The sequence below is a fragment of the Haliotis rubra genome, unplaced genomic scaffold, assembly GCF_003918875.1.
Source record: "Haliotis rubra isolate DU_JTF1 unplaced genomic scaffold, ASM391887v1 Scf2342, whole genome shotgun sequence".
Classification (NCBI taxonomy): domain Eukaryota; kingdom Metazoa; phylum Mollusca; class Gastropoda; order Lepetellida; family Haliotidae; genus Haliotis; species Haliotis rubra.
In genome coordinates, this window is record NW_025766384.1 from 33,731 (window position 1) to 43,507 (window position 9,777).

The 9,777-nt window shown below is 44.0% G+C and overlaps 1 non-coding gene and 2 pseudogenes across 1 annotated transcript; 2 read left to right on the forward strand and 1 right to left on the reverse strand.

Moving 5' to 3' along the window:
- Nucleotides 1-5,147: 5,147 nt before the first annotated feature.
- LOC124278304 lies at nucleotides 5,148-5,266 on the reverse strand. The gene has a single exon (XR_006899053.1). It is a non-coding gene; the product is annotated as a 5S ribosomal RNA (ribosomal RNA).
- A 1,029-nt stretch (nucleotides 5,267-6,295) lies between these two features.
- On the forward strand, nucleotides 6,296-6,950 carry LOC124278300 (annotated as a pseudogene).
- A 995-nt stretch (nucleotides 6,951-7,945) lies between these two features.
- On the forward strand, nucleotides 7,946-8,903 carry LOC124278301 (annotated as a pseudogene).
- The last annotated feature ends 874 nt before the right edge of the window (nucleotides 8,904-9,777 follow it).

Here is a 9,777-nt window from a genome sequence, read left to right on the forward strand (position 1 = left end):
TTTTTGTTACTTTTCTTTCGAACATGGAGTCAACATTTTCTATCAATCTCTTGGTGAAGGTCGACTTCCCAGCTTGCGTGAAAGCACCGCTAATGAAAATAGTGGTCGGGGGCGAGTAGAGGTAAGGTCGTCGACGTCGTTTCAACGATCATCATCTGTAGTACCGCGTCGACGCTTCTGTCTCGCTAGCGGTACTCGGTCATATCGACGTTGTGTTCCACACGGTTTAATGGTAGACACAGTAGTGAGACAATACAGCTAATGTCTCAGTATATATCGGTATACATAACATTCCTTCTGTCTGTTCATTCTCTCTATCGCACTATGATATTCCTGGTTTTATCGACCTTGAAATCCATCCCCGAATTCCGCGTACACGATACACGTGACCGTTTCCGGAAGAGCAGTGGCGAATTGAGCTTCTAGGCGGAGGTTGCCTTGTTTTTGTAGATTTAGATAGGATTGTTCGTGGCTTCGTCGAAGACGGGTTCCAATGGGAAGACGTATAGGGCGTATCCCCGTCGAAATCCGTCCTATCTAGATAGACGCTGCTTTGTGAATCGATACCTCCTCCGTCAGCCGTCCAACACCCGTTGAACCGGAAGAGATTAGCGAATGCCATCATCATGTTTTGACCTTGGCGTTTTGTCGAATTGAAGTTTCATAGGTCCCGATTCTCCAACGTTTCGACCGTCGCGAGTAGAGCGCTATCTGAGATAGATCGTAGTTGGCGAAGTTGAAGGGATTTCGACTATAATCTCCAGCTACTGCGTTGGAAGGTACGAAGCCTCCACGACCACTTTATTGGGTCGCACGCCTTGAAAGATATTATCGTACGTGAACGCCACTTGACCTCTGGGTATGGACATCATTTTCACTTCCGTGCGAGGGTAAAAGTACTTAGCCGTTGTCGTAGAAAGAGCGGTGTTGTGTGTCATTATATGACGCCGGGGTTCACCTCGACTCTCATGATGCGAAGGACGATGTCGTCTATGTGTACCGTGTAATTTTCATCCGGTTTGCTGGCCATCAAGAGAAAGCTCGGAGGGGATCTGTATAGTTTCACTTGCACGTCGATCTGGTTCATGATGTAGCGTCTCAGCTGAAAGAGATCGTGCATAATAGGACCTTCCATGTCGAAACTCTTACTCTCCGATATAAGCTTGTGTCTTTCGAACATTCCTCTGTTAGTCGAGTTTGGCTTTGTAACGTCCATGCTTTCTGCCGTGTCCTTGACGAATAATTGCGATGTCAGCTTGGAATTGGCGTCGACTTCATTTGTATTTAACAACGTTTTAATGATGGCTTTGTACGGATAATGATTGTTTGTGGAATTGATAAGGCGTCCCTGTAACCAGACGTCCACTTGAGAGAATAGTGAGTGCAGAAAAAGATTGACCGGAGAGCATTCGTCCCCGAGGGTCAGGTTGGTCCCGTCTGCTTTGGTCACGTGACATTTGACGTACAAGGACGTGCGCCTGAGATCTATGTAATCTAGACTGTTTTGTCCGCTAATGTGAAATTCGATAGGAGCTGATCCGGACAGGGGAGAAATAGGCGACAGTCTTGTAGATACGTCCTTTCTACTGCCGTTTGCGTCGGGGTAGACTAAATAGATCCAGTTCTGGTGGTTGGGTTTCGCTGAAAACCCGGACTCTGAAGAGAATATGGTAGACATAATTAGCTAAATATATCTCTGTATGAGAGCGATTTCCCTGTTTTTCGCTTTTCCCGTATGTGGATATTTTCCTCGTCTTCCCGTTTTTCTGCTCTGAGCTTTCTTCGATTTGTCTTCTTGTGCGGATTTTGTTCGTGCGTCCGCCTTCGTAAGGGTCTTCTTCCAACTGCCTCCTCCGTGCTTGCGACCTCTTTTTAATCATCATACCTTCGTTTATAGCTACCTTGGAGACGATGTCTGGGTTGTGTTCGATCTCCGACTTGGCCTGTTCTACTGCCTGTTCTACCGGACTCACGAGGTTTATATCCCTTGCGACGTCTACCACTCGTTCGACGCGCGCCTTCGGGAGAGATGGCATGTCACGTGGTGAGTTGATAATCATCGGTTTTGCTGCGGATACTGGTGACATAGTCGTGACATTGTTTCTGGAGTTATTGTTTTGGTGAAAATAGGGTTTATTTTCCCGTGCGCTACATCGCCGTAATATTTCTTCCACGTGTTTGGATTCGGAACATACATCCTGTCTGCTGCGTTTGGTAGTGCGTCGTTGACGTCCATAACACTCAAATGTTATGTAATTAAAAGATATGGTCTCAGCTGTAGAGTGATAGACGAAATGTCCGTCAGAAAAGTGGCTGGATTGCCCCAGGCGTCCGTTATATAAACATCCAACCGCTCCACGGTATCGTTAATCACTCTCACAGCGATGTCGTAGGGTTCGGAGAACGTAGCCTTCCACGTCGATGGTGTTGACTGTTGCACTCGTCTCAACAGAGGTTGACGTTGGCCGTGTACTATGATCGGTTCGCAAATGGAACAGAATATATACAACATTCCATTCAAAACATCTCTTTTCTTATTGGCGTTCTTCCTTCTGGCGATACTTCTCGTAGCGATATGGTCCAATGTCCGTTCAGTCTGAGTGGTTGTTTCAGGAACACGGAAAATTTATAAGGTTTATTTTCAGGAAAATACTCGACGCTATCATCGCTCTTAGTCACAATCCATTCTGCGTTGACATCATTCTCTCACTACGTGTACGTTCTTGATTTGGTCAGCGTCGATCCATGAATTGAATTTCTTTGGATATCCCAACCACTTCACTAAAACACGTTTGGTCCTTTTCTTACTTCCTTTCTTACCGGCGTATTTCGTTTTGAGTATTTGTTCAACTCGCCAATTCACTTCGTTGGGATCGTGAGGATATTTCTGCAACTCGTTTTGATAAAGGATCCTTTAATGGGATCGGATTGAAGGTCTTCTATCCAATATACGTGTATATTGTCTCTGAGTTGTCGCTGACGTATCCTAAATACTTCTTCCGACCATTTCTGTTCGTATTCCTCTCGAACGTTCTCTTGACCAATGATGCTCTGGCGTGGTCTCCTACTTTAAATGCAAAGTTGCTGTTTCAGTAGAGGTTTGATATTCGCTTTGTCCGTGCATATATCCAACCATATGCTAGCTTCGTTTGATGGTTTCACTTCCACGGGTGCTCTTCCTCCTCAGGCTCCTGTGCGGGCGATGGTTGTAATTATAAACAAGGTCTTGTAATACGCCGTTGATGTACCTATGGGTATGCTTTGTATGCGTGAGGAATCTATACATCATAGATCTCAAAGTACGAATGAATCGTTCGGCGTAGTTCGCTTTAATGTCTGAGTTTTGCGTAACAAAATGTTTGACGTTAAATAGAGTGTAAATCCGTCGCACTGTTTGATTATTAAATTCCTTTCCTTTGTCCGTTCTTAGTGTGTATGGCGGTTTCTCCATAGATGACAATAGTTCCCTCATCGCTTTGGCAGTCGTGGTTTGATTCTTTATTTTCCATAGGTCGAACCCAGACATACCTCGAAAAGCAGTCGACACGATGAGAATATACTTAATTCCATCGTTGTCTTGCGCTAACCTAGAAACGTCGCGATAAGTCTCCGTCTGCTTGTACGTACATTCCTCCCACGATGACTTTATTTCTTGAAAATCGTTTCTTTGGTAAACGATGTAGGTTGTAGGCGTCTTGCGTTCTCATCCATCTTCGTACGCTATGAGAGAAGAGACATTAGGGTTACTGATGCTTCAGAGCGGCATAAAATTTTTGTTCACCCGCGAAAGCGCCTTTCTGGTTTCCTGGGATCGTAGTATTCCTGATGATAATCAACCTGCATGATTATACTTTCTCCCACACCAACGTTTAACCGTCCCTTTGATATGGTTCATCCACTGGTCGGTTTTGACACTGGTATCTCGGTAGTCTCTACATTGATATTTCAGAAAATATAGTGGAGAGATGACGCGTAGATACGGATCACAATCCACGTAATACTGGACGCCACTTCAGAATAACCGCGTCTTCGTCAATCGCTTTCATAGACGTATGAAAAATGTATCGAAATCGTGCTCTGTGTTCCTCTCATACTTTTTATGAATTTCCATACCACCAAGGTATAGGCGCACGATAGATAGTATTCCAAATATGTCGTTACTCTCTCAGAGTCTATTTCGTCCACTTCTATTGGTAAGTTCATTTCCTGTCCGCTATGATGTAAGGACTACGGTGGTTGTACGCCGTCCGAGAATATATATATATATACACGGGCTTCCCCATGAGTCTGGAATGTCCACGGGTCGATATCGCAGCTTCTCTTCTAGATGGCTTAATACACTCTCCTTTTTGAATAATACCAACGTTGACTACATCCCAACACGACTTCGTCGTCGAAATGCGCTCTATACCGTTGTGGTGGCTTGGCGACAATAACCCACTGATATTGTTTCGTATCCATCCGAAATATACAATGAGCGAAGTTTTATGGTTCGCGTTGGTACATTATGTTGTTTACTTTTCGAGTTCTGTGTGCTTTCCGGGGCTGGTGTGTTTACCCTCACAGCGAGGTGTTTTGAATTAGTGGATGACGATTGCACGCCGCGCGTGCAGAGCTCGCTAATTGGGGTACCTCTTTTATCGAAAAATTTAACATAGGAATCCCATTCAAAATTACTGGATGGCGGCTAATACATAACTACTCAGGCGTTCAATACGATGTACCTTTTCCTTATTATCTACTCTGCACAGGCAAGGTTGTGCGCCGAGATGATGCAAACAACATTGTGATGTGATATATGTACCCTTTAATATACGAAAGTAAGATCGTAAATAACACGTTTGATGGTCGGTGCACACACACACTTTTATGTGGCAGATGAAACATACTAAGTACATGCCTTCAGAGTAGATGATGAGTAATCGGGTGAACTGACAAGTGAAAATGGTCACAAGCATAACTGAAAAGTCCTACGTAGGTAAGTGTGTAAGAACAAATCGTTCACAACTATATCCAGGCATGCAGGAGTGGGCCCATTCGAAAGAAATATAATGTATCGTCACTTTCCGATGTCAATGAGACACATGTACCTTTGGGTGGAAATTCAACCAAATATAAAAAGCTAAAAATAAAAATAAAAATGGAAATGTCTACTGCACCCGGTGTTCCCAGGCGGTCACCCATCCAAGTACTATCCGGGCCCGACGTTGCTTAACTTCGGTGATCGGACGAGAACCGGTGTTTTCAACGTGGTATGGCCGTAGACAGATGTCAGCGGCAAACTTTACCTACATATACACACAGGGTAATGGGGGAAGGGAAACTGCCATGAAACAGCTTTCTCGCGTTTTCAGTGGGTGTACACAATGATGTGTTTCTTGATTTGGCTATATCTTTACACGAATGAAGTCTGGCACTTGTGATACACGTCAACACTGTTTCTATGCGCATCTGCCACGAGAAAGGACACACTCGTTCGCCCCCGCTCGCCTGAAACATTCAGTTTTCGTCAACCCAATAAAAACCATGCATGTAGTAGCCTATATGTTGTTTTTCGAATAAAATTAACATCAAAACGAGGAAGGCCCATACTGTCGTGATGCCAAGAAAGTCGGGTTAATCGTGGCAGGCAAAAATATTTAATCTGTGACAATCGCGACTGCTGGTATCTGAACCTATGTACTACATTTTACTCTACACATGGGCGTTCGCGACCCGCTTGTGTCCAGGATTCGCGTCTTAGCACACTGTTTCTTGAGAGAAACATCAAGTTACTTAGTACTTATGAGACAAAGCAAATTTCAACTGAAAATGTAGTGCCCCAAATCATGTGTTCAGTAATAGTGTCAAATGTTTTCTGTCGCAAAATGGCGAACTTGCCAGAGAAACGTGCTTCATTGCCTTTGTTTGGGCGCTTGTTTTAGCTTATCAGAGGCAGTAACGAGGGGTGTTGTGGTTTACTTTCATAGTTAGATATCTTGAGAAACGACATGTAACATTTGAAACGATTGAATTTGTGTCTAAAGGCTCGAAATGTGCTTTTGAAACAAGCGATGTCTGCATTTTAGACGCGATGGCTTCATTGAAAATAGCCCGTGTGGCTTCAACATTCACCTGTGGTTGTTGTTATTGTAACAGACATGTAGCCAAATGTTTTTTGCATCCAATCATGTACTTACATTGGAAACTTTCCCCGATTAAGAGTGATTATTAAGATACAAATGCGCGAGAAAGCACACGCGCTCCCAAGCTTGCAACCATCAGCCACAACAAGCAGGGTGTCTCCTCCGACGTCCGCGCCTCAGTAGTATCACCCGGGCTGGCTGTCGGGGAGAGGCATTCGCTCTCTGTGCTTCGTTTGTAGCTGACGTGACTTTCTACACTCAAACCTACCATTATGGCTGATGTTGCTGCTGCCCCGCTGCTGTCAAGACTCCCAAGAAGAAGGCTGCTGCCAAATGAAGAAGGTTGCTGCACATCCTACTTATTTGGAGATGATCAAGAAAGCTATTTCATCCTTGAAGGAAAGGGGTGGTTCTTCCCGACAGGCTGTTCTGAAATACATCCTGGCCAACTACAAAGTTGGTGACAACCAGGTCGCCATCAATGCTCGCATCAAGACTGCTTTGAAAAATGGAGTCAATAACGGCGCACTGAAGCAATCAAAGGGAACTGGAGCTGCTGGGTCCTTCCGTCTTGGCGAGGTAAAGCTGAAAAACCCAAGAAGGCTAAGCCAGCTGCCAAGCCAAAGAAGGCTGCCAAATCTCCCAAGAAAGTCAAAGAAGCCAGCTGCTGCCAAGAAACCTAAGACAGCCGCTAAGAAGGCCGCCAAGTCACCAAAGAGGTGAAGGCTGCAGCCAAGCCAAAGAGGCAAAGACCCCTAAGAGGCGGCCAAGGCCAAGAAGGTCAAGACCCCCAAGAAGAAGGCAACCAAGCCAAAGAAGGCATAAGCTCTCTTTGTCTCGCCTTCGCTCCACATTTCTGTGGTCCAAAGGCCCTTTTCAGGGCCATCCAAATACCCAAAGAAAACTTGAAAACAGTGATAACAAAACAATGCTATTTATTTCAGCAGTATATCAGTAAGAAAGAATGCGTTTTTGTGATAACAGGTATGGTGTGAATGATGGGTTAGACTGATCATAATTAAAAATTCAGCCTTAGCAATAACTTCTTTGCCCGACAGTAGTAAGTACACAGAGGGTGTAGCAATACCGAGGTACCCATCAAACTCAAAGGTGAGGCAAATGCCGTTGATCAAGGAGGCTGCCTGTAAAAACCTATACATTGAGCAAAGAAGGATTTGATGAGTATGTTCCTAAATTGATATTATAGTGGGAGTTCTAAACCCTATCTAATGGCCGGTGTGTTTGGTTTTGCTTTTACTTACACCCAAGCCCAATAGCCCCAACAAAATACCTAAAAACATACACATTGAGCAAAGAAGGATTTTATAAGTATGTTCCTACATTGGTGATATAGTGGGAGTTCAAAACACTATATCTTAAGGCCGGTGTGTTTGGTTTTGTTTTTACTTACACCCAGCCCCGATAACCCCAAAAAACTAAATAAATGGAAGTAAATAAAATAAACAAAGGAAAATATACGCAAGATCAACAAAAGCTTAACATAAACAAAGCAATTTGTGAAGCAAAGAATGCAAATTATACGTGTATGATGTAAAGTGTCGTTGATATCAGATATCGTCAATGCAGGGTTCCCTATGTGTGTAGCTACACATGCACGTTGACATCCACGGGGTGTTTTACCGACACACGTCTCGCCTATGCACGGCTTTTCACATAGGGCGGCAAGAGTTGTGCACCCTTGGTCGTGAGAGGCGTGTGAGTTGTGGATTCCCCAATCCATGCAACGCAGCTGTTATGTGTCGAAAGTATAGGTACGGAAATAATTTCTAATACATGTACAGTACGGCTGCGTGACTTAGCTAGAACTGGAAACATAAAATAGCTGACTGATGCCATGCCATGTGTGTTTTGAAAGCATGGAAACAGCGTGGGCTTGCTGTCACAGCTTTGGAAGTCATTTTATTTCAGCAAACCAGTGAATCCTATAACAGGCGTTCAATACGATGTACCTTTTCCTTATTATCTACTCTGCACAGGCAAAGGGTTGTGCGCCGAGACTTGATGCAAACAACATTGTGATGTGATATATGTACCCTTTAATATACGAAAGTAAGATCGTAAATAACACGTTTGATGGTCGGTGCACACACACACTTTTATGTGGCGAATGAAACATACTACTAATTACATGCCTTCAGAGTAGATGATGAGTAGTCGGGTGAACTGACAAGTGAAAATGGTCACAAGCATAACTGAAAAGTCCTACGTAGGTAAGTGTGTAAGAACAAATCGTTCACAACTATATCCAGGCATGCAGGAGTGGGCCCATTCGAAAGAAATATAATGTATCGTCACTTGATCAAAGAAAGCTATTTCATCCTTGGAAGGAAAGGGGTGGTTCTTCCCGACAGGCTGTTCTGAAATACATCCTGGCCAACTACAAAGTTGGTGACAACCAGGTCGCCTTCAATGCTCGCATCAAGACTGCTTTGAAAAATGGAGTCAATAACGGCGCACTGAAGCAATCAAAGGGAACTGGAGCTGCTGGGTCCTTCCGTCTGGCTGGCGAGGTAAAGAAAGCTGAAAACCCAAGAAGGCTAAGCCAGCTGCCAAGCCAAGAAGGCTGCCAAATCTCCCAAGAAGTCAAAGCCAGCTGCTGCCAAGAAACCAAAGACAGCCGCTAAGAAGGCCGCCAAGTCACCAAAGAAGGTGAAGGCTGCAGCCAAGCCAAAGAGGCAAAGACCCTAAGAGGCGGCGGCCAAACCAAAGAAGGTCAAGACCCCCAAGAAGAGGCAACCAAGCCAAAGAGGGGCATAAGCTCTCTTTGTCTCGCCTTCGCTCCACATTTCTAATGGTCCAAAGGCCCTTTTCAGGGCCATCCAAATGCAAAGAAAACTTGAAAACAGTGATAACAAAACAATGCTATTTATTTCAGCGGTATATCAGTAAGAAAGAATGCGTTTTGTGATATGCAGGTATGGTGTGAATGATGGGTTAGACTGATCATAATTAAAAATTCAGCCTTAGCAATAACTTCTTTGCCCGACAGTAAGTACACAGAGAGGGTAGCAATACCGAGGTACCCATCAAACTCAAAGGTGAGGCAAATGCCGTTGATCAAGGAGGCTGCCTGTAAAACCTATACATTGAGCAAAGAAGGATTTGATGAGTATGTTCCTAAATTGATATTATAGTGGGAGTTCTAAACCCTATCTAATGGCCGGTGTGTTTGGTTTTGTTTTTACTTACACCCAAGCCCAATAGCCCCAACAAAATACCTAAAACATACACACATTGAGCAAGAAGGATTTTATAAGTATGTTCCTACATTGGTGATATAGTGGGAGTTCAAAACACTATATCTTAAGGCCGGTGTGTGTTTGGTTTTGTTTTTACTTACACCCCAGCCCTTGATAACCCCAAAAAAACTAAATAAATGGAAGTAAATAAAATAAACAAAGGAAAATATACGCAAGATCAACAAAGCTTAACATAAACAAAGCAATTTGTGAAGCAAAAGAATGCAAATTATACGTGTATGGTGATGTAAAGTGTCGTTGATATATCAGATATCGTCAATGCAGGGTTCCTATAGTTGTGTAGCTACACATGTACGTTGACATCCACGGGGTGTTTTACCGACACACGTCTCGCCTATGCACGGCTTTTCACATAGGGCGGCAAGAGTTGT